Source organism: Barbus barbus (assembly GCF_936440315.1).
Source record: "Barbus barbus genome assembly, chromosome: 24".
In the NCBI taxonomy this organism is placed as follows: domain Eukaryota; kingdom Metazoa; phylum Chordata; class Actinopteri; order Cypriniformes; family Cyprinidae; genus Barbus; species Barbus barbus.
In genome coordinates, this window is record NC_136752.1 from 28,568,279 (window position 1) to 28,590,866 (window position 22,588).

The 22,588-nt window shown below is 37.4% G+C and overlaps 1 long non-coding RNA gene across 1 annotated transcript in view; it reads left to right on the forward strand.

Annotated features, from left to right (window-relative positions):
- The window catches only part of LOC306843669, a 36,373-nt gene extending 14,538 nt beyond the window's left edge, over positions 1–21,835 (forward strand). The window contains exons 4-7 of the long non-coding RNA XR_013781860.1: positions 11,548–11,677; positions 11,980–12,078; positions 17,332–17,563; positions 18,617–21,835. This is a non-coding gene — a long non-coding RNA (uncharacterized lncRNA). The remainder of the gene's footprint in view (positions 1–11,547; positions 11,678–11,979; positions 12,079–17,331; positions 17,564–18,616) is intronic.
- The last annotated feature ends 753 nt before the right edge of the window (positions 21,836–22,588 follow it).

Here is a 22,588-nt window from a genome sequence, read left to right on the forward strand (position 1 = left end):
TATTTAACAATTGACTATAGCCATTAAACATTACATTATAATTTTATAATTAAGAGCTATCAATTTGAACATTTATTGGACTTTAAAAATAACTTCTAATTTAAGTGAACTTAAAACAATCTTCACATAAACCCATTATAATAAATGTCATATTTAGCTAGGCTACCTGTGCCCCTTAGCAGAAATATACACAAATTGAATAAAGTTATCAAACGCTAAATTGTACACTAAATACAGGTAAATACAGCTATGTAAAAGTTATTGATTTCCTCTTTTTTCTTTTATTCTTGATGAACAGACATCACAGCAGCTGGTTATTATATTGTTTTGGCTATTTCTTTAAGAGCTGCTGGCTGCTGCTGAACATGACGTGGATCTGACACGCATCTTATTTTCTCTCAACTCTCATCACCTTTTCTGACCCATTTCAGTCTCTATTAATGAGCTGACGAGTTGAATCGGGTGTGTTAGATGAGGGAGACAGTGCTGGGATGCTCCAGGACAGTTTGGAAAACCATTTCAGAGACATTCTTAATATAACTCAAATTTAATATATTACTTGCACGCACAGATTTAAGGCAGCTTTATTCGCCTTTTTGGTAACTTCATGCCTTAACTGACCACGAAATTGCATGCAAGTAGTTTATTTCGCGCTTTGATATGAATTGAAACAGGCTATAGCGCTGCTTGACTCTCGCCTCACGCTGAAGTGAAGCTGGAGCGCGCGTCTGAAACGTCTCCGGATTGATGCGATCGTAAAGACGTTCTGCGACTGAATAAATGCACTTCTTGTCAAGAAAAAACAGACAGAAACAGCAGTTATGAGTGGGGTGGCCAACCCTAAGCTCCACCCCTGCGTTAATGGCGTTAAATAATTTTAAAGCGTTAAACTGAAAAAATTAATCGCCTAATTTACGCGCTAATTTTGACAGCACTAATGTATATATATATAATAAATAATACAAAATACAAAAATAACAACATTTTGACTTTTCAAACATTTATTTTATATATTTGTGTTACCTTCAGAATTTTTAATTAATGATTTTAATGAGTGAATTTTTAAAATTAAATTTAGTTTTTATTTATATTATTTAAAATTAAAATATTATTTTACTGTATGTCGGCGCGCTGCTCATAAGGTTATGGATGCCGACAGCAAAGACATTTATAATGTTACAAAACATGCTGTTTTTTTTTTAACTTGCTGTTCATCAAATAATCCTGAAAAATAAAAAACATCACAGTTAATCAGAAATGATTTTTGAGCAGCAAATCAGCATATTAGAGTGATTTGACACTGAAGACTGGAGTAATGCTGAAAATTCAGCTTTGATCACAGACATAAATTACATTTTAAAATATATTAATTAAATATAAAACAGTTTTTTAAAATTGTAATTTAATTGTAATAATTGAATATAAATGCAGCCTTGTTGAGCAAAAGAAACTCAAAAACATCTTAGTGATATGTCAGAATTGTCACGGTTCATGGGCTCACGGTGTCATCCTCGCTCCGTTTTGTGTTTGTGTGGCTGATTGAGGCTGATTAGCTCCAGCTGCGGATCATTACCAGCCCTATATTAGATGTCTTCAGGCTGTCCCTCTCTGTCAGATCCTTGGATTGCCTGCCGTGTTCATGGTCAATGATTTCCACACGTTCCTGTTTCCGGATCTCAGTCACCCACTATACTCCTCCACCGGGATCTTGGCCGTTCTTTGCATACCTGCGTTACTTTTCCAGACGGACACTGGGCACCATTCATCACCTGACTGTTGTGACTCTGACGTGTGTTTTTCAATAAACCATTATTGTTTTCCGCAGCTTGAATCCTTCCGTCTTTCATTGTGACAGAAGGATCTGACCAAGGATGGATTCAGCGGAGACTTTCAGGGTTCTGGAGCTGTTAATGAGGAACAGCGCTCGTATGGATCAACAGGAGGAGCACATGTTGAACACTGGACGAGCCGTACAGGCGTTGGTAACGCAGGTGTCTGAGCTCACCACCCAGGTACAACTGTTAAGATCACCCGTTGTGCCAACCCCACCGCCGACTCACTCAGTTCCCGTTATCCACACTCAGCATGAACCCAGACTCCCTACACCGGACGTGTACGCCGGAGACCCGAACCTCTGCAGAGCGTTCCTAACTAAGTGTTCCGTTTTTCTCCCTCCAGCCACAGACTTTTGCCACGGAGGCATCGAAGGTGGCTTTAGTGCTGATGTTGCTGTCAGGGAAGGCAGCATTGTGGGGTACGGCGGTGTGGGAAAATTGCCATCCATCTTGTTCTTTGTTCCGCTCACTTTCCCAGGAGATGAGGAGAGTTTTCGATCGCGCGCTGGTCGGGCGTGAGGCGGCGCGCATGCTCGTGGATCTCTGCCAGGGGGAGCAATCCGTTTCCGACTATTCCATTCAGTTCCGGACCCTGGCGGCGGAGAGTGAGTGGAATGACAAGGCGCAGTGGGATATGTTCTTGCATGGGCTGATCGTATCCATCAGGAGATATATACGGTGGAACTACCCACTAGGTTGGACGATCTTGTGGATTTAGCCTTACACGTGGATGCGCGTCTTCAGCAATGCGATCTGCGAGGTCGACGCAGGTTTACTCCGGAATACCCTTCTCTCGACACAGTTGATACGGTCCGCCACTCGCCAGGGGATGAATCCATGCAGGTGGGTAGAGCTCGACTCTCCCGGGAGGAGAGAGACCACCAGAGAAGGAGGGGTTTGTGCTTGTATTGCGGAGCGGCTGGCCATTTCCTGACGGAGTGCCCAGTAAAAGATGAGGCCCGACAGTAGATCTGAGGTTACTGTCGGGTGGAGTGTCCCTAAATAAAACCTCATCTACCACCCTCCTTCCGGTGAGGATGCAATGGGCGGCCGGAAGACACGACGGTGTGGCGCTGTTAGACTCTGGAGCCGAGGGTAACCTGTTGGATGTTTCCCTGGCACAACGTCTTCACATTCCCCTGGTTTCACTCCGTCACAAGATCTCAGTCAGCGCCTTAAACAAACAATCACTTCCCTAAATCAGTCTCTCCACGGTACCCATCACCCTCGTCACCTCAGGAAATCATTCAGAAACGATATAATTTCTCATCACCAACTCCCCACTGGCTCCAGTGGTGTTCGGTCACCCTTGGCTCACTCAGCACAACCCTAGGGTGGATTGGGGTCGCAACAACGTCTCCGAGTAGAATGAGAATTGCTATGCCTCTTGTCTTGTGTCTGCTGGTTTTTCTGTCTCTTGTTCTTCGTTGCAGGAAGAGACTGTGAACCTGTCTAACATGCCCGAGGAGTACCGCGACCTGAAGGAAGTGTTCAGTAAGTCCAGGGCTGATTCTCTCCCTCCTCATCGTCCCTACGACTGTGCTATAGATTTAGTACCAGGTATGTCTCCGCCTAAGGGCAGATTATACTCTCTTTCTGTTCCAAAGAGCGAGGCCATGGAGAAATATATTTCTGATTCTCTGGCAACCGGGATCATCCGCCCCTCTTCTCCAGCGGGGGCAGGTTTTTTCTTCGTCACGAAGAAGGACTGCTCTCTGCGACCTTGTATTGACTACTGAGGTTTGAACAACATCACAGTAAAGAATACTTATCCTTTGCCGTTGATGTCTTCAGCGTTCCAGAGGTTGCAGGGAGCGTCCGTCTTCACCAAATTAGATTTAAGAAACGCCTATCATTTGGTCCGCATAAGAGAGGAGGATGAATGGAAGACTGCGTTTAATACTCCCAGAGGGCATTTTGAATATTTGGTTATGCCTTTTGGGCTTTCAAACTCCCCCGCGGTCTTCCATGCACTTGTCAATGACGTGTTGAGAGATATGGTCGATCAGTTCATATATGTCTACCTGGATGACATATTGATATTTTCTTCTTCTCTCCAGGAACACGTTCAACACGTCAGGCGAGTACTCCGGAGGCTGTTAGAGAATGGGCTTTTTGTCAAGGCGGAGAAATGCGCGTTGCATGCACAGTCGGTTCCTTTTTGGGGTTTCATCGTGTTGCCCGAGGGGGTTCGCATGGATCCTGACAAGGTTAAGGCTGTGGTAGATTGGCCAACCCCTGATTCCTGCAAGGCCCTGCAGAGGTTTCTTGGGTTCGCTAATTTTTACCGGTGTTTTATTCGCAATTTCAGCCAACTAGCCTCTCCTCTGACTGCCTTGACCTCCACCAAGACGGCATTCAGGTGGTCAGATGCACCTGAGGCTGCATTTACCAAACTTTGGGAGCCGAAACGAAGCGGCTTCTTTCTCCGCGCCCTGATCCCACATGCCAGTTTGTGGTGGAGGTTGACACATCAGAGGTGGAGGTAGGTGCAGTGTTATCCCAGCATGCCACCTCAGATGACAAGATGCATCCATGCGCCTTCTTTTCCCATGTAGTTTGGGTTACCGGCCACCTCTTTTTCCTAGTATGGAATCCGAAGTCGTGGTCCCCTCTGCTCACGCTTTCATCCAGAGGTGTCAACGCACCTGGACAAGAGCTTGAGAGACTCCCCTCCGGGTGGGGGCGAGCACCAAGGCTAAGGCTGATCGCCACCTATCGAGGCCTCCTGATTACGTCGTTGGTCAAAAGGTGTGGCTTTCTACCAAGAACATTCCTGCGTACAGGAGAATTCATTCCGTGCTTCATGTGTCCAAGATCAAGTCCGTTTTTCATTCTCGCCTTAATCCGCCTACTCCGGTTCCTCCCCCGCCGCGACTCATAGATGGGGAACCCACTTATTCGGTTAATCGTATTCTGGACTTGAGACAGAGGGGACGAGGATTTCAATACTTGGTGGACTGGGAAGATTACGGTCCGGAGGAGAGAAGTTGGGTCCCGGCCAGGGATATATCGGATCACTCCCTTATTGATGATTACAATCAATGGGTAAGATCCTAGGGGGAGGAGTACTGTCACGGTTCATGGGCTCACGGTGTCATCCTCACTCCGTTTTGTGTTTGTGTGTGGGTGTGGCTGATTCGCTCCAGCTGCGGATGATTACCAGCACTATATTAGATGTTTTCACGCTGTCCCTCTCTGTCAGATCCTTGGATTGCCTGCCGTGTTCATGGTCAATGATTTCCACACGTTCCTGTTTCTTCGTCTCCGGATCTCACTGGACTCGGCCACCGGGATCTTGGCCGTTCTTTGCATCGCTGCGTTACTTTTCCAGACGGACGCTGGGCACCATTTATCACCTGACTGTTGTGACTCTGACATGTGTTTTTCAATAAACCATTATTGTTTTCCGCAACTTGAATCCTTCCGTCTTTCATTGTGACAAGAATACCATGTTTCTCCCTGTGGAACAGTGCTGTCTGAGAAAACCGTTTATATTTGTTTGTCCATCAGCAGACATGATAAAGCATCAAGATTTAAACAGCTGATTGAAACAGCAGGTCGCTGGCAGCTGTATGTTGTTGTCCTAGACTCTCATTACCTCTTAAATCTTGTTATTTTCCAGGCAAGACAAACTACCGTCCTGTTATGCACTCCACCATAGCCTTCCCTCCAAAAGAAAGAAAAAAACTAACCCAAACACAAAACAAAGGCCCCGTTTTGGGAGCCTAATGGTTTATAATTGTGTGTTTAATGGTGGGGGGGAGATGCGCGCCGCTACATGCGATGTGACGAGCTCGTATTGAGCTTGTGAGAAAGGAAGCACCAGGAATATCAATACATCCTCTGCGTAGATTTCCAGCAGAGTGTGACGTGCGTGTGGGGAAACGAGCTGCGCGGAGGATACTTTCCTTATTATGGATTTGACATGAACTTGGCCCCCGGCCCTGGGGAATGTGATGAATGCATTATTTGATCTTCCTGTCTTTGTTTACCTCTCTGGGGCGTCAGCGAGCAGCCATTCTGCAGCAACTCACAACATGCCGTTAGTGCACGTCATTATATTTTTTAATAAACAGTAATCACTTCCGGACCTTTTGATGGACTGCAGAAACGGTAAACTGCGACAATTATTTTTGGCTAAACAAAGGGGCTGAATTCCTGGCGTGTAAAGCAGAAGAGTTTATGAGTTTATGAGCTCAAGGCAGCGACGCTGGGGAGCGTTTTAGCCGCTGACTGATGCGAACCTTGACATCTTATCTGTGAATGAGCAACTACCAAGTAAAAGCATGACAAACTTAAAATACACTGAGCATAAAAGGGTTCAAATGAATTTATAAATAGGGTCAAAACAGTGCAGCCTACTTAGCATTTCTGGGGATGATTTCACATACTTTACATCAGTCCAGGATTGTTATCCTTAAAACTAAAACCATAAAAAATATTTTCATTACTTGACATTTACCTTGAATGAATATATGAATGAATGAATGATGCATTTATATAGCGCTTTATTGTGTATTGCTGTACACCCAAAGCGCTTTACAATCATGTGGGGGGGGGGTCTCTGCTCAGCACACACCAGCTACAGGTGGAGAGGAGAGAGAGTCATTGAGCCAATCAAGTGGATGGGGATTATTAGGAGGCCATGATAGACAAGGGCCAGTAGAGGGAATTTGGCCAGGACACCGGGGTTACACCCCTAATCTTTACAAGAAGTGCCATGGGATTTTTAATGACCACAGAGAGTCAGGACCTCGGTTTAACGTCTCATCCGAAAGACGGTGCTTTTTTACAGTATAGTGTCCCCGTCACTATACGGGGGCGTTAGGACCCACACAGACCACAGGGTGAGCACCCCCTGCTGGCCTCACTAACACCTCTTCCAACAGCAACCTAGTTTTTCACTGGAGGTCTCCCATCCAGGTACTGACCAGGCTCAACCCTGCTTAGCTTCAGTGGGCAACCGGTCTTGGGCTGCAGAGTGATATGGCTGTGGCGTGTGTAGATTGAAATACTACAATAAACTAAAACAAATAAATAAAAATTAATAAATACTATATAGACATTTTTAAAAAACTAAAACAAATAAAAATTACAAAAACACACACAAAAAAAACTTTAACTAAAAGTGAAAACAAAATATAAAAATAAAGTCTAGTACTAAAATACACAAAACTAAAGGTAAATTAATAAATATTTTATAGATATTTAGAAAAAAACACATTACAAAAACTATATAATTACAGTGAAAACAGAAAATATAAAATAAAATCTAGTACTAAAATAAAAAATAAACAAAAACGAATAAAAAATTATAAATATTTTATAGACATTAAAAAACAAAAATACAAAACACAAAAAATTTTCAAAAAATTTCAAATGAAAGCCAAAACAGAAAATATAAAAATTAAATCTTGTACCAAAATAACTAAAATAACAAATAAAAATTTATTAATACTATATAGACAATAAAAAAACTAATAAAAACTACAAACAAACAAACAAATAAACACACAAAAAGCTAATAAAAATGATAAAAACACACATTACTAAACCAGCAAATGTGACCCTGGAGCACAAAAGCAGTCTTAAGTCGCTGGGGTATATTTGTAGCAATAGACAAAAATACACTGTATGGGTCACAATTATAGATTTTTCTTTTATGCCAAAAATCATTAGGATATTAAGTAAAGATCATGTTCCATGAAAATATTTTGTAAATTTCTTACGGTAAATATGTCAAAATGTAATTTTTGATTAGTAATATGCATTGCTAAGAACTTCATTTGAACAACTTTAAAGGCGATTTTCTCAATATTTAGATTTCTTTGCTCCCTCAGATTCCAGATTTTCAAATAGTTGTATCTCAGCCAAATATTGATGAGATGATGAGATAATGCATAAATCTCAATTTCGAAAAATTGACACTTAAGACTGGTTTTATGGTCCAAGATCACAAATTACTAAAACTTTAACTAAAATTAAATTAAATAAAAAATAAAATATAAAAATAAAATCTAGTACTAAAATAACTAAAACTAATAAATAAAGATTAAATACTATATAAAAATATTAAAAAAACAGTAAAAATAGCAAAAACAGCAAAACTACTAAAACTAAGTAAAATAAAATGTTAAAACTAATAATGTACCAATAAAATCTAATATTGAATATCAACAAACTATAACACTACAAACATGCATTTGTGTATAGAGCTTGTTGGTATCCATTTCAGTTAAGATACTTCTTTAGAAGTAAACTGCCTATATAGACAGCTAAGCAGTTCACTAGGTTTTAGAACGGAGCGATGTGCTTCACCAATCTCAGTTTTATACATTCAACCCAGTGACATAAAAATGCCTCATAAATGTACTCCTTTTTTTTTGTTTAGGGTCATTGTTATTCTCAGGAAAGGCCCCTGATCTGCTGTTGTCAGGCCGAGAGGAGTGTTTCCTCGCTGTGATCCAGGGAGCTGTTGAGCTTCACTTGAGCTCAATGCTTCAAAACATAAATGTTAGAGCTGCTTCCTTAATGTGCTGTGCAGTGGAAGTCTCTCGCTCGCGGCCTCCGTGACCCACAGCTCCTGAACCTCAGCTGCCACGGAGAGCTTTAACCCACATTCTTACAGACCGGAAGCGCTACAGGAACACACGGCATGTTTTTACTGAATGCAGTGGGAATATTTCAACTACTGTGCTGATAAAGTTACGCAATCCGCCTGAAACACAGCACAGAGGGCCAGTAAACCACTTTCAGATATTGCGTAATCTGTTAAAGTCAACAAAAAATGGCATTCACAATCCATTTTACTTTGGGAATGTGGTGCATTTCTGTAAAACAGGATGTGCAACAAGAAAAAAATTTTGGTCGGGACTTGATGTTTGTAATCAGGGATTGATTGGATGGTAAAAAAAGGGGTGTGGCTGAAAATAAAAGAGCTTAATGATGTCATCAGGAGAGATGACAAGATCGCTTCAGAGCTAAAATATTTAGGCCTAAATTTAAGATTCATGTATTTGAATTGCAGATAAAATCCATCTGTTTGGATCACACAGTTTTAACATAACTAATAATCTTATGTGATGCATATAATTGATGAATTGTTGTTGTATATATATATATATATATAAAATAAAACAACAACAATTTCATAAGCATTTTAATGAATTAAAAAAAAGTTAATAGTATAGTTAATAATACATTTTCAAATCTAATAATAATAAATAATAATATATATATTTTTTAAATCTTACCTATTTCTTATCCATTTTATTTATGAATCCAAATGGATGGAAATCTTACATGCAATTTAAATTCAAATATGTAAATCTTACATTTATACCGTAACATGTTTTGTTGAGTGCAGCATTATTGTATTTTGATTATAGCTACTGCACGTTATTCCAAAGAAAATAAGTTTTGCATTAATGAATCATACAGGGGCGTAGATTACGCGGGGGACGCGGGGGACGTGTCCCCCCCACTTTTTATAAAAAATAAATTCGTCCCCCGCACTTTTTCATTGGACAGTTGTGTTCTCGATATGTTGAGGTTTTAATGGAGCAATGTATATAAATGCAGAATAATTTAAAATTCAAAGAGACAAGATAATTTATACATGACGTTTACGTTTCCATGGCAATCAGTCACTCAGTTTGTGACGTCACGACATGCCCAGGCTCGCGCCCGCGGTCCCGCGCTGTATCCATCATTCATTATTCGGTCGAGATGAGTTCAAAGCGGCAAAAAACTATTCACTCCTTTTTTACGAAGAAGTCAAGCAGCGTAAGTTGGCATGGTATCCGAATAGTGGTGCTCTGTCATTATTGCACTAATTTGATGTTTTTATGTGTTGTCAAGAATGAACAAGAAACAGTCAGCCTAGGTTTGTTAGGCAAAAGTCATAGTTAATAGTGAATATGTGTTCCCCATTCTAAAGTGTTAAAAATAATTTAGGATAAAAATGATTGGTTATTGTCCAGCAGTGTACTTAATTAGTTATTTTCTTCTGTATGTCACTATTCCCTGTATATACATGTTTCAAACACTACTTTATTTGCTATAGACAGAGGCAGAAGTGAATGAGGCAGAAAGTTTCAGTGAGGCTTCAGAGGTAAAGATTATTTACAGCATTGTCTGTGATAAGATATTTATTTTAACATAGACTAATCAGACTAATGTATAATAGAACAGAATAAAGTAGTATGTGAATGTGCAAGTATCCATTACTGTGTGCCATGTACTCTACATACAACACACACAAAATACAATCTGAAATATGTAAACAATAGTACCCTTATAAGGACATCTTTGTAACTTATACTCAAAAAGGTGCATATTAGTACATTAGAGTACCAATATGTTCCATAATGTACAACTATGAAACTTTTTGGGGTAAATAAGGTACAAAGATGTGCTTTTAAGGGTACTGTCCCAGTGACAAGCTGTTGTATTTCTTTCTTTTTCTTTTTTCTCTCTTTCTTTCCTTCTGTTTTATAATCATATATAATAATATAATCATAAAGCATATTAAGCAAAAAGGTATGATTAAAAATAAAACCTGTCAATTAGACAAGGGTTAACTGAAAAAAAAACAACAACAAAAACAGGTATAACACTAGACATTCCGTCCCCCCCACTTTTGAAATGATGGCTACGCCCCTGGAATCATACAAAATCTAAAACAGGAGCATGCATTAAAGTAAAACAGTCCGTTTTGATTTTGACTTTAATACGAATACAAACATTTCGAACCTCTAAGCGGTATCCCGAAGCGAGTATAAGCGAGTCGGTTTTGGGACGTTATGGATGTGTTGCATTGTTGCATTTGATGGGATTTTGGATGGAGTGTTCTGGTGACTGGTGGGATCTCATATATTTCGCAAATATCCCAGCGTGACATAAATGCGAGGAGAAATGCGCGATGCACATCTGGGGAAGCGCGCAGCCGTGAGATTGAGTCTCTAACGCAGGTGCATGCGGCTGCATGTGAGCTATTAATGGGTAAATTCAGGGTAACAAAATAATAAGATGATAAATTGAAAAGGTTTTGGCTCTTTGCACTCGCGAAACATGTGCTGGATGAAATATGCAGACTTTCCCCTGTCAGCTTTTACTTGATGGAAATGTGCTCTCTTCCTCCCTGTGCACCTCGTCCCTGCGGACAGCGCTTGGATTTCATTTCCTTGTCATGAAGGGGCCCTCGGCGTGCAGTTTTGGCCATCGCTCGCGAGCCTTTCTGATGTCCTGATGCGGTTTCCTCCTCCCCTGTATGTGACAGCGCTGTCAACCGCGTGGCCTCTTTACTCGTCTTCATAAATCACTCAAATCCGGAGGCCCACCCTTGGTCTGCAGTGCCAGCGTGGACAAAAGCTCTCTGTAGAAATAAGAAGCGAAACCACAAGCGTCCAGCGCTGCCCTAAAGGCTCACGCCACTCCGCCGCGCGCTGCCGCTTCGCCTCAAACACCAGCTTTGCGCAAAACCGCTGGAATCGTTTTATTGCAGGTTCCTTTAGCCCAGAGGACAAACTGTCAACGAATCAGACATCTGACATGAAACAAGATAATCACACATTCTGGTCAACAGGCCATTCGAGTAAAATGGAAAAAACGAGTCGCAATACTCTTACTGTTCCAGCTGTTTCTTGGAAGCGTAGTAAATTTCTTCTATTTCTTGTCTCAAGCTCTCTCTCTCTCTCCTGCTCCCCAGTGATCCATTATTTGACAGTGATTTTGGGCCTGGACTTGAGTGGCCTCACATGCCTCTTCAGCCATTTGTCCCCTTGCAGGGATTCTTGGGACGGGATGTTGGACGTTTCTGGACATTACGCTCATGTTAGGTAAGGCTTATACCCACATAACTGACTCTAGAGGCCAAATGTGAGAAAAGGTGTGGTTAAAAAAATAAAACATACCTCTATGCAAGTATTTATGCTTTTAGCATAGGGTTAGTTTGCATACAATCACAAAAGTCATCAACCTCATAAAACAAAAGCAATGTATTAGGGGGGAAAGTGCTGTCAAAATTAGCGCGTTAACACAGGCGATTAAATTTTTCAGTTTAACGCGTTAAAAATATTTAACATAGGGGCAGGGCTAGATTTGGCCACCCCACTTTACAACTGCTAATGTGTTTTTTCAGATGCAGAACGTCTTTATGATCACATCAAACGGGAGACTTTTCAGATGCGCACCCCAGCTTCACCTCAGCGCCAGGAGCGAGTCAAACGAGCACGGAACGGTACAAGTAACGACGCAGCAGCAGTAGAACAACAGTGAACTGCGGTCAGATGAGATGTTGTCAGGCCATATGTCTCTAAAAACAGATCTTCCTGACCTGTCTGCTGTTATACTGTGCTTGGAGAGCGTGCTCTTCAATTGAACGCACAAATATGGCACCGCGCGCTGTATTAGGATATATTAAAGTGATGTATCATATTCAAACCCAAATGAAACTACGCTTATGCAATTATGTCATGAAGTTACAAAAGAAGGCGATTAAAGCTGCCTTAAAGCTGTGCATGTATTTATTATTTATGAGTCATATGTAAAGCAGTATCAGATCCACATCAAGCTCAACAGGGGCAGCTCTTAAAATAGCAGCCAAAATATCCTAATAACCAGCAGCTGTGATGTCTGTTAATCAAAGAACAATAAAAAAAGAGGAATTCAATAACGTCTGTAAGCTTTATCTCAATTTCATTTAGAATTTAGTATGAAATTAGGCTATGTTTTCTTGCTGAATGACACAGGAAGCTATATGGCATTTATTATAATGGCTTTATGTGAAGATTGTTTTAAGTTCACTTAAATTATTTTTTAAAGTCTAATAAATGTTAAATTGATAGCTCTTAATTATACTGTAATGTTGCATGGCTATAGTCAATGGTTAAATATTAGGGGAAAACATCATAGAAACATCAGTTTGTATCAGTGATACTTGCCTTCAGTCATAAAATAGATGGCATTAAACAAATATTAAAAATATAATTTCTTTATGTTGTTTCTACATTAATTTGAAGATTGAATGTGAAATTATCGCAATATAAAAGTACAATTAAAAACTTTAATGTTAAGTGGGATTCATCGTGATTAATTTCAGAAAAATGTGCGATTAATTAGTTAATTTTTTTAATCGAGCACTAATATATATATATAAATATATCACATTTCATTTATTGAAAAATATTTAGCAGTTATAATATATGTAAAATATTATATATAATTATTATTATTTAAATAAATAATAAAAATATTTATTAATGATTTATTATTATTAATGAAAAAAAATATTTTAATATAATTATGTTTTGTGTGTATATATATATAATTATATTAAAATATATTTTTAAAATATCTATTTCATATATAAAATTAAAAATGGTTATATACACACATTAAATAATATTTTATTTATTAAATATATATGTATATACATTTATAAAACAAATTAAAATGCTTATAATATTTTAGAAAAAATTATATATATTATATAAAAGTATATATCACTTAATATAATGCTTTTACTAAATTACACATGTTTTGGAAAATACTATATAGTGTATTTACAGTTACAGCATCTACCGATAGGGGCTGCTGAAACGAAAGCCCTTATTAACATGTTTAATAACATTAAACGTCATTGGTTCTCACGTGTCTCATGACCAAGGTTCATTGACCAGTGGCTACAATGCAGAGTAAGAATTTGAACGAATAATGACTTAATTTAGCCAGTTCCTCACACAAAACATCATGTGACTTCAGAAGAGTTGAAATATAGTGCACTAGTCATATGGACTGATTTATGATTGTGCTTAGAGCGCAACAGTTTTACTTCCCATTCACTTTCATTGCATGGAAGGAGCCGGTTTGGTCTTGATGCACATCATCTTTTGTGTTTAACAGAGGAAAGGAAGCCATACTGGTTCAGAACGACATGAAGGTGAATAAACGATCACAAGTTTTATTTTGGGCCAAATTTTAATTCCCCAAGTTAAACTTATTTCCTGAATTTATGACACAGACCACAAAGAATGGATTTCATGTGATACATGGAAAAATAAAAATAGTTAAGATATTAAACCTCAAAATATATTTTCCCTGTGAGATGTTCTTCATTCATCGTGTAGCTCCATAAAATTACAAAGAAGGGAAAATCCTCTTCATCACGGCCGATGAATCAGTGCTTTCACTACTGACATGCATATTCTGTTACCACACATATCATTTGTTGGAATTTAAAAGCAACATGTTGGGTTTCCTTTCCATGCTGGTTTGCAAAGGCAAATCAATCTTTCATTTCCAGGGTTTAACTGACATGGTCTGAAGCAGATTTTGTTATATTACACCCTCCCTTAAAGGGATAGTTCACCCAAAAAAATCAATTCTGTCATCATTTACTCACCCTCATGTCGTTCTGAACCCGTATGACTGACTGACTTCTATGGAAGACTGTCAAATCTCATTCATGGTCACGTATATTAAAATATGCCAAGTTTGATGTCAGTGATGTTGAACGCCATCACGTGACTAAATATGTCACAATACAACGTTTAGTTCATGTGACAGATATGTCCAATTCAGTTTAAAAGAAGAGATTATAGTGAGCAATAACTTACATTTTGGTTTGTTCCTCATAAAATTGTTTTTGCTTTAGTTTTATAACATATAAGCACATTTGCCCACTCAAATGATCATTATTGTAATGCAAAGTAATATGATTTTAATATCTTTAATTAAGGGATATTTGACTCCTGAGCTTTTGTTCCCCATTTAATTTAGCATAATGTAGAAAGAGTACAAATACTACCGTGATTTAAATATATAATTTTCTTTTTGTATTTATTTAAATTTTGTTTGTTTCTTATAAATATTTTAGTTTTTTTTTTGCATTAATTTTATTTGATTCTCATATTTAAAAAAAAAATTAATGGATATTTTCCCATTTAATTCAGTATAATTTAAAGATAGTACAACAAATACTAGCATGATGTATGAATAAATATTTTCTTTTTTTTTTTGTATTTATTTAGCGAGAAAATAGTTGAATGTGGTTCATTTTTGATTTTTTTTTGTTTTTTAACTGTCAATAGCTTACATTTTGATTTGTTTCACATAAATGTTTGTGCATTATTTTGTGGCTTATTTTATTTGAACATTTAAGCACATTTCCCTGCTCATTTTAATATCTTTAATTAATTTATATTTGACTTTTTGTAATTCTTAAAAGTTAGTTAGATTCTCATTACTGTAATTCAATAATTTAAAATCATTAAATGGATTTTTTAAAGCTAACACAACAAATACGACCATGACACATAAAAACTTTATTTTATTAAAAAAAAATTGTATTTATTTAAATGCTTTTATTGTTCATTTAGTGGAAAATGCTTTATTGTGTCCATTGTCAATAACACTTTGATGGTGCTTTTTTGTCTTTTTCGGAGCTCAAGCAAAGAAAATAAAATGGCATGAGTTTGAAACCACACAAGGGTAAATAAATGATGACAGAATCACCATTTTTGACTCATTTAACACAGCATCGACTGCAGGAAAACTGCTTTCAGCGTGGCTTCACACGCTACACACAGATGGAAAACAATAAGTGGGGGGAAAAAGAAAACGATCAGGATTAATTAGTACGTTTGTCAGTTTGCAGGAAACATAGTATCGGTTTCATGCCCCTCGCATTTGCCCACCACCTGTTGAACATGATGATTAGGCTGATGTCTATGGGCGGCTCGTAGAGTGGGTAAATGAGTGCGTGCAGGAGGGGCTTTTGTCATATTTATATCAACAATGTCGGACAAAACGCTCTAATTATCCCCTTCTGGCCCGGCTCGTCTTACAGCTCCCAGTCCATTTGCCGTCCTGTCCCAGGGCCAGACTGCACAGGCCGCTGTCCTTAAGCACATCCTAATGACAGCTCTCTTTCAGTCCACAGGCTTTATAATTGCACAGGCTAACTTACAGACATTACGTGGCATTAGTCCAGAGAGCTCATAAAGGGGGGTCACGGGCAGGTCCGCTGGACGATCACAATGCATGTGGCCTCAATAAATCTCCGAAGTGACAACAGCAAGAGGTCATATTGCTCGGATCAGGAAGGAGCGAGAGATGGACTCGATCAGATCGACTGGAGAGCTGGAGAAAAGCGCAGAGCAGCATTTCATGATCTGAAAATCTATGTATTGGGCAAAAGAAAAAGCTACTTTGAATACAATGCTTATTTTGAATTATTTTTGTAACAACAAAGCATATTTCCCCACTCAAATGATAATTTTCAGTACAAAAAAAAAAAACAAATTAATGGATATTTCATTTCTGAGCTTTTTGCAATTCTCAGTAGTGATTTTTATTAGATTTTTGTTACCGCAATACAATAATTGAAAGACATTATGCAGAATTAAATGGAGAAATTTCAACATACTTGTGCAATGATGTATGCATAAACAATGCAATTCTTTTTGCATGTATTTAAAGAGAAAACGGCTTAATTGTTTATTTTGGCTCTATTGTCTTAATTGTCAATTTTCCTCATAAATATGTTATGTTTTTAACAATTCACAAGAGTAATTCACAAGAATTTATTAGGTTCTCAGTTCTATAATATAATCATTTAAAAACACTGAAATGAAATGGGTACAGTAATTACAGTAAAAAAAATTACAGTTTAATTACAGTAAAAAACAAATTACTGTAATTCTCAAGACTGATTTTCATTAGATTCCTATTACTGTAATACAATCATTTAAAAATATCTGACTGATTTTTTTTCCATTTAAATCAGCATGAATTAAAAATAGTACAAATACTTCCATGCATAGATACTTTACTTGACATTTTAGTAATATATTGTTGTTTTGTGTTACAGTAATTACAGAAAAAAGCTTAATTGTCTTGAAAATCACACATTGTTTTTAGAAATAGACATTTAAACTATATAAATATATATAAAGTGTTTATTTAAAGTATTTAATAAATATATTTGATGTTAAATATACATTTATGTACATTAATTTATACATTTATATTTATATTTTTTGGAAGTGAAATAATATGACCTGGACTTTCAGAAGACATCTATCTGAATTAATTTTTTGAATCCACAATGAGAGAAAAATATGGAAATTTAACATGAAACCTATTGTTTTTTTGTTTTTTTTTATCTTGAATTGTCATCAACAGCTTTGTTCAGATTCCTTTCAGTTAATCAAATTGAGAGCTGTTGCTGATAAGTGATATGATATCCTCAAAAACACTAATGAACTACGAAACTATGGAAATTGCTAATTGGCCGAGAGCAAAAAAAAACAAAACGTGCTTTTGCACCTGTGGAAATCAGACCTAACGAAGGAATTTCAGAACATTATGACAAACAAACAAATCAAGGAGTCATAGTTGAGCCCAGCGCTGATTTCATTTCAACCTGTTCGTTCACTGGCTGTAACTGTCCTTTCTGTGCAGGATTGATAGACTCTTTCTCTTTTCTTAGGGGAATTATTACGTTTGCCCACAAAACCAGTGCAAATAACTCAGCGCTGACCTGCCGGATGGCTTTGGAAGGGCAACCTCCCAGAGGGACGGCGTTGGGAGCTTAATTAGAATGTCAGGAGACACTTTCAAAGTAGTCCGAGATGGGAATCCACTCCAATGGGAAACCCGAGCCGATCATCTTTCCCAGTTCAAGGCAAATTGTTGAATGGGATCAGACGCAAGGAATCACAGTGAGTCAAATGGGACCCATAAAGAACAGCACATGGGGGGTCGTCTTTAACAGTTTGCATGCACTAAAATCGTAATGGTACAAGAACATGAGCTATATTAATACATGCTCTCACAGTTTACCCAAAAGAAAATAGAGCAGCTATGTTAATGACATTACGATAAAGATCAAGAGCCACTATGGAGAGGTTACCCAGAAATCTGATTACCATCAAGTATTTTCTGTGGAACATGTTTGAGAAATAATTAACCAAGGCATGCATTTATTTGATCAGAAATACAGTAAAATTATGAAATATTAATTCATTTTAAAATAGCTGTTTTATGTGTAAATATAATTTAATTCTGTGACCAAAGCAGAATTTGCAGCATCATTATTTCAATCTTCGGTGTCACATGATCCTTCAGAAATCATTCTAATATCTCATTTTTATCAATGTTGAAAACAGTTGTGCTGCTTTATGTTTTTCTTTTCAAGATTATTTGATGAGGTTCAAAAGACCAACATTAATTTTGTAATTTTGTAACAAATGTCCTTACTGTCATGTTTAATGAATTTAATGTGTTCATGCTGAATAAATGTATTAATTTCTTTCAAATGTTTGTCGATGTAAATGGTTTACTGTTTATTTAAATACAGTACATTTAAATAATATTATAACAATAAATTAAGTTAAAAACTTACATTTTTAATCTTTAAAATTAATACATATTTTAGTCGAATATTTTAATAAATGATTAAATTTTTTAAATATTTTTTTTTTATAATTTTTAAAAATAATTTTAATCCTAAAAAAAGTTACAGTAATGAAAATAAGTTGCTTTATTGTCTTTAAAAAAAAGTGTCAGTGCAAAAATATTAATGGTCTGAAAATAGTCTTTATTTTACATAAAAATATTGTAGTGTATTTTTTTTATTGTGTGTGTGCGTATTTATATATAGTATATATGTTAAAAGTTTACCTTTTTGTTCCACATATTTAATTATCATGTTTTTATTTATTTTGTCTTTGAAAAGTAACGTCACTTGTGTCTTTTGTGCCTCATTCTTCCAGTCTTCTGCAGTGGCTCCACTGGTAGCATCTCTCTAAGGTCAAGTCGTTCGTGACGGCCTCCCTGAAGCGGCAGCTGCTCGGTATAAGGTTACGATTTCACCTGCGCGCGGCGGTAATGCAGGAACTGGCGTGTCATTGAGGAGCGGGTAATTATTCAACACGTCAGACTGCAATGCCTGCAATGTTAATTACGCCGCGGGCTCCTCTCCGGGCAGAGATTAAGCCCGGGAGCAAAGGCGCGGCCCTCATTACGGTCACACCAGCGCAACATGTGCAGGGGACAGCCAACCCCCTGCGGTCCCTGAACGAGTATCCAGTTCGCCACCAGATGATACTTTATCATTCCCACACCATGTTTTATTTTAGGTCAGATGCGTATGATTTTACAACTGAACACGTAAAATAGATTAGATAGGTTCACTTTTGACGAAAATAGCAGCTTAATGTCAGTAAGGGGGTTTAGGGTTCGGTTTGGAGCTGAAGAACTGTTCCAGGTTCAACATAAGGTTTATCCACAGTTGCATAATGTCACCTACCACAGAAATTAACATTAAACTTGTCTGAATTCTTTAAAAATAAAAAAAAATATTTTCCAATTTTTTTTTTCCAGTGACCAAAATGAGTAGACTTCACTGATTTACGCTTATGCACCTCCGTCTTAAAAAAGCATTTGTGGATCATTTTGGTATAAGCTCAGATCATTGAGGCCTACGATCAATCAGCTCCAACAACAGATACAAAACCTGTGCTAGTTAGAGGAAAACAAGTTGACAAAAAGATTGAATGCAATAATAATGCATAATGTGAGATTTAGAAGCAATTATTAACCAGGAACACCACAAGAGTAACAGGTGGGGAAAAAAATCACAAAAATTACAAAAATGATCAAAATATGTTGGGAAGTTGTTGCACCCTTTGTGAGCAAAGTCTATGGCCTTCTAGTTTTTAATGTATATTCCTGTTTGGATTTTTCTATATCTGAAATATCCTTTTTGTATTTCTGAAATGTAGTTTGTATTTGCAGTTTTTGAACCAGAAGCAACACCAAATGAAATTGCCAGCAGTGCTTAATTGCAAACTAAGTTCCTGAACACTGCCAATCTGTCAATCTATTAATCAGACAGATTGTGTCAGGCTGACTGTAAAAAAGAAATTTAGAAAATGTAAAAAATTCAACAATGCATTCAGATTTTTAGTTTCTCTCAACTATCGTCTTAAAAATTGTCCAAAGTAACATTACTTTGTTTTGCCAGTTTGAATTTGTTCACTAAATGCAAAATGCCTCATTCGTTCAATAAATTCATCAAGGCAAGTACAGATTGTCAATTAGTAACATAGTTATAGAAATATGTCCCAAATAAGTCCCATTTTTCAAATTGTCCTTTTTTTCAGGAATTTCAAACAATAAATGTCACTTTGATGCTCTTTGATGTGGCACGATCGCAGTATAAAGCCTCAGTTCAAACAGCAGCTCTTCTTAACATCACAACACAAAAATAACTAACAATAGTGACTAAACAATAGCAAAAGTCTGCAAACAGCAATAAACAGTAATCCTGTAGTAACCGCATTATTTACTGCAGGAACTCACAAAATCTTAACATTTCAGCAATATCGTTAAATTTGAAATGATTTGTTTAGACAACTGTGTTTGGGACATTGTGTTGGTCTAACATGGGCTTTTATGTATTATATAAACATATATGGCTACCAAAATAATAGAGCAGTTTATTATGCGTCACGGAGCACACAGCAAGGATCAACGAGGAACACGGAGATGAGGATAACTCAAAATGATAGGCTTTAATAACTGGCTGACACAGACAGGAACACCAGGGAGTAACACAAATCAAACTGAACAGACAGGACTATAAATACACAGGATAATCATAGATAATTAGACAAACACAGCTGGACAAGAATTAACTAATGATCACATTAAACAAGGACAAACCAAATAAGGAAACATAGGTGGGAACACATGACACACACAACAGAGGTCTGACATTATGTTTCTAATTGGTGAACAAGAAGTTAATGAACTAGTTTAGTAAACTAACAAATGCAAATTGCAAATCAAAGTAGAGTTACTTAAGACAACTTAAAAATCTGAATGCGTCGAGTTGTTTTTTTTGTCTTTCTCAGTAACTTTTGTGACTCAAAAGGTCCCGTAAACTGTAAAAAATGTAGTTGTATTTTTTTTTACAGCACATGTGGGGATTCGCATGACTGTTGTTTAATGCAGCGCGTGACTATTACATGATTACAGTTATGAACGGCGAATAAGAACGAACGCAGATGGTATTACAATAATGACGACTCAATCCTCAGGTTCATCTTTACGGATCCACCTCACCAGTATTTTCAGTGCTGTGAAAGATATATGGCTGTCCTGACACATTGACATCATCCTTTAAACATCTGCTGCTTAAAAAACTGTGACACTGATGGAGAAGCGCAGCTCCAAAATCATTTACTTTAGCCCTCGGCGAGAGTTACAGTACAGAGGCGCAGCAATAAAATGACGAGGCCTTTCCTCTTCGATTTTATGGAGTTCTGTGATCAAATTAAACGCTGGCCATCTCTTTGACAGATGCATTATATGCGCAGACGTTGTGAATGAGACTGAAGTTTTTTTAATGATTCAGAATGAATTACAATCTTGCTTAAGACATCAAACTGTCAGCTCATTCATCTTTCGAAGTAAAAGGGTCCCTTGCTTTTGAAGCAGTAAAGATATGAACACTGGGGGGGTGGGGACTTTATACAATTTCCACTCGAAATAGGAAGCGCGGTCCTTCTGGGAGACACTAAATTGAAACTAAGGCTGTTTCTGATGGACCACAGGATATGCCTGCAAATTTAGACATATCAGAATGGCAAAAAAGTCTGTTAGTGCCCATTCATATAAACTGAATGGCTTGTAATGTTCTTGGCCCCTCGGAGGATATTCGCAAGGTTGAGCAGCGACAGCAGGAAGAGCTGAATGGTTTTGACATAACTTTATTTTAGTGCTCTACAGATTTTCTCTCCTCCCTATGGTTTAATGGTTTATTCCGCCGGGGTCCAGAAAGGAAGCAGCTAAAGTCCTGCTGCTAGGCTTCAGAGAGGATGTCATTTCAAGATTGAGCCGAAGAGCTTTTTTTTTTTTCTTTTCACACATATATTTGTTAGAAAGGGTATCAGGCTAGGGCTGCACAGTTAATCGAAATAAAACCTAAAACGTAAATACAAAAAAATGTTAAAAAGGTTCATTACAGTGCTTCTGCGGGTCTTAGCCTTTGTGCATAAAAGTTACACAAAAGGCGTTAAAGGACAACATTTCCATGTCAGAAAAAAAAGGTCATAAAAATATTGTATTTTTTTCCACTTTCATTGACAGAGGTCTTTTTACCAACAGCAGTCCTGATCATAACTACCAGAAATTCATTCATTTTCAGGATTTTAACCCTTTATATGCCAGTTTGTTTGCACAATGCCACTGTTGTTGTTTTTTTCTTTTCAAAGGAACACTCAAAATAAGTATTTTTTAATATACTAAACGCTAAAAGAAAAAGACAGAAATGTGCCTGAAGACACACAAGGGTTAAAAAGTCATAATTTGGCTTTTTGTACACATTGACTTCATTTATTTATTTTTGTGTTTGTCAAAAAGCGTGTCAAGCAAGGGCTGCACAGTTAATCGAAATTACCGAAAACGCAAATGGAAGAAATAACAAAGGCTGCTGTTTAATTACAGTGCTTCTGCGGGTCTTAGCCTTTGTGCATAACAGTTACATAGAGGTGCTTGGAGGACAAAATGTACATGTACAAAAAAAGGTCATAAAAATATTATATTATATTTTTTCCATTTTCAATGACAGAGGTCTTTTTACCAGCATCATTACCAAAAATTCATTCATTTTCTGAATTTTAACACTTTAAATGCCCATTTGTTTCCATGCTAAGCAGTTTTTTATTTAATTATTTAAT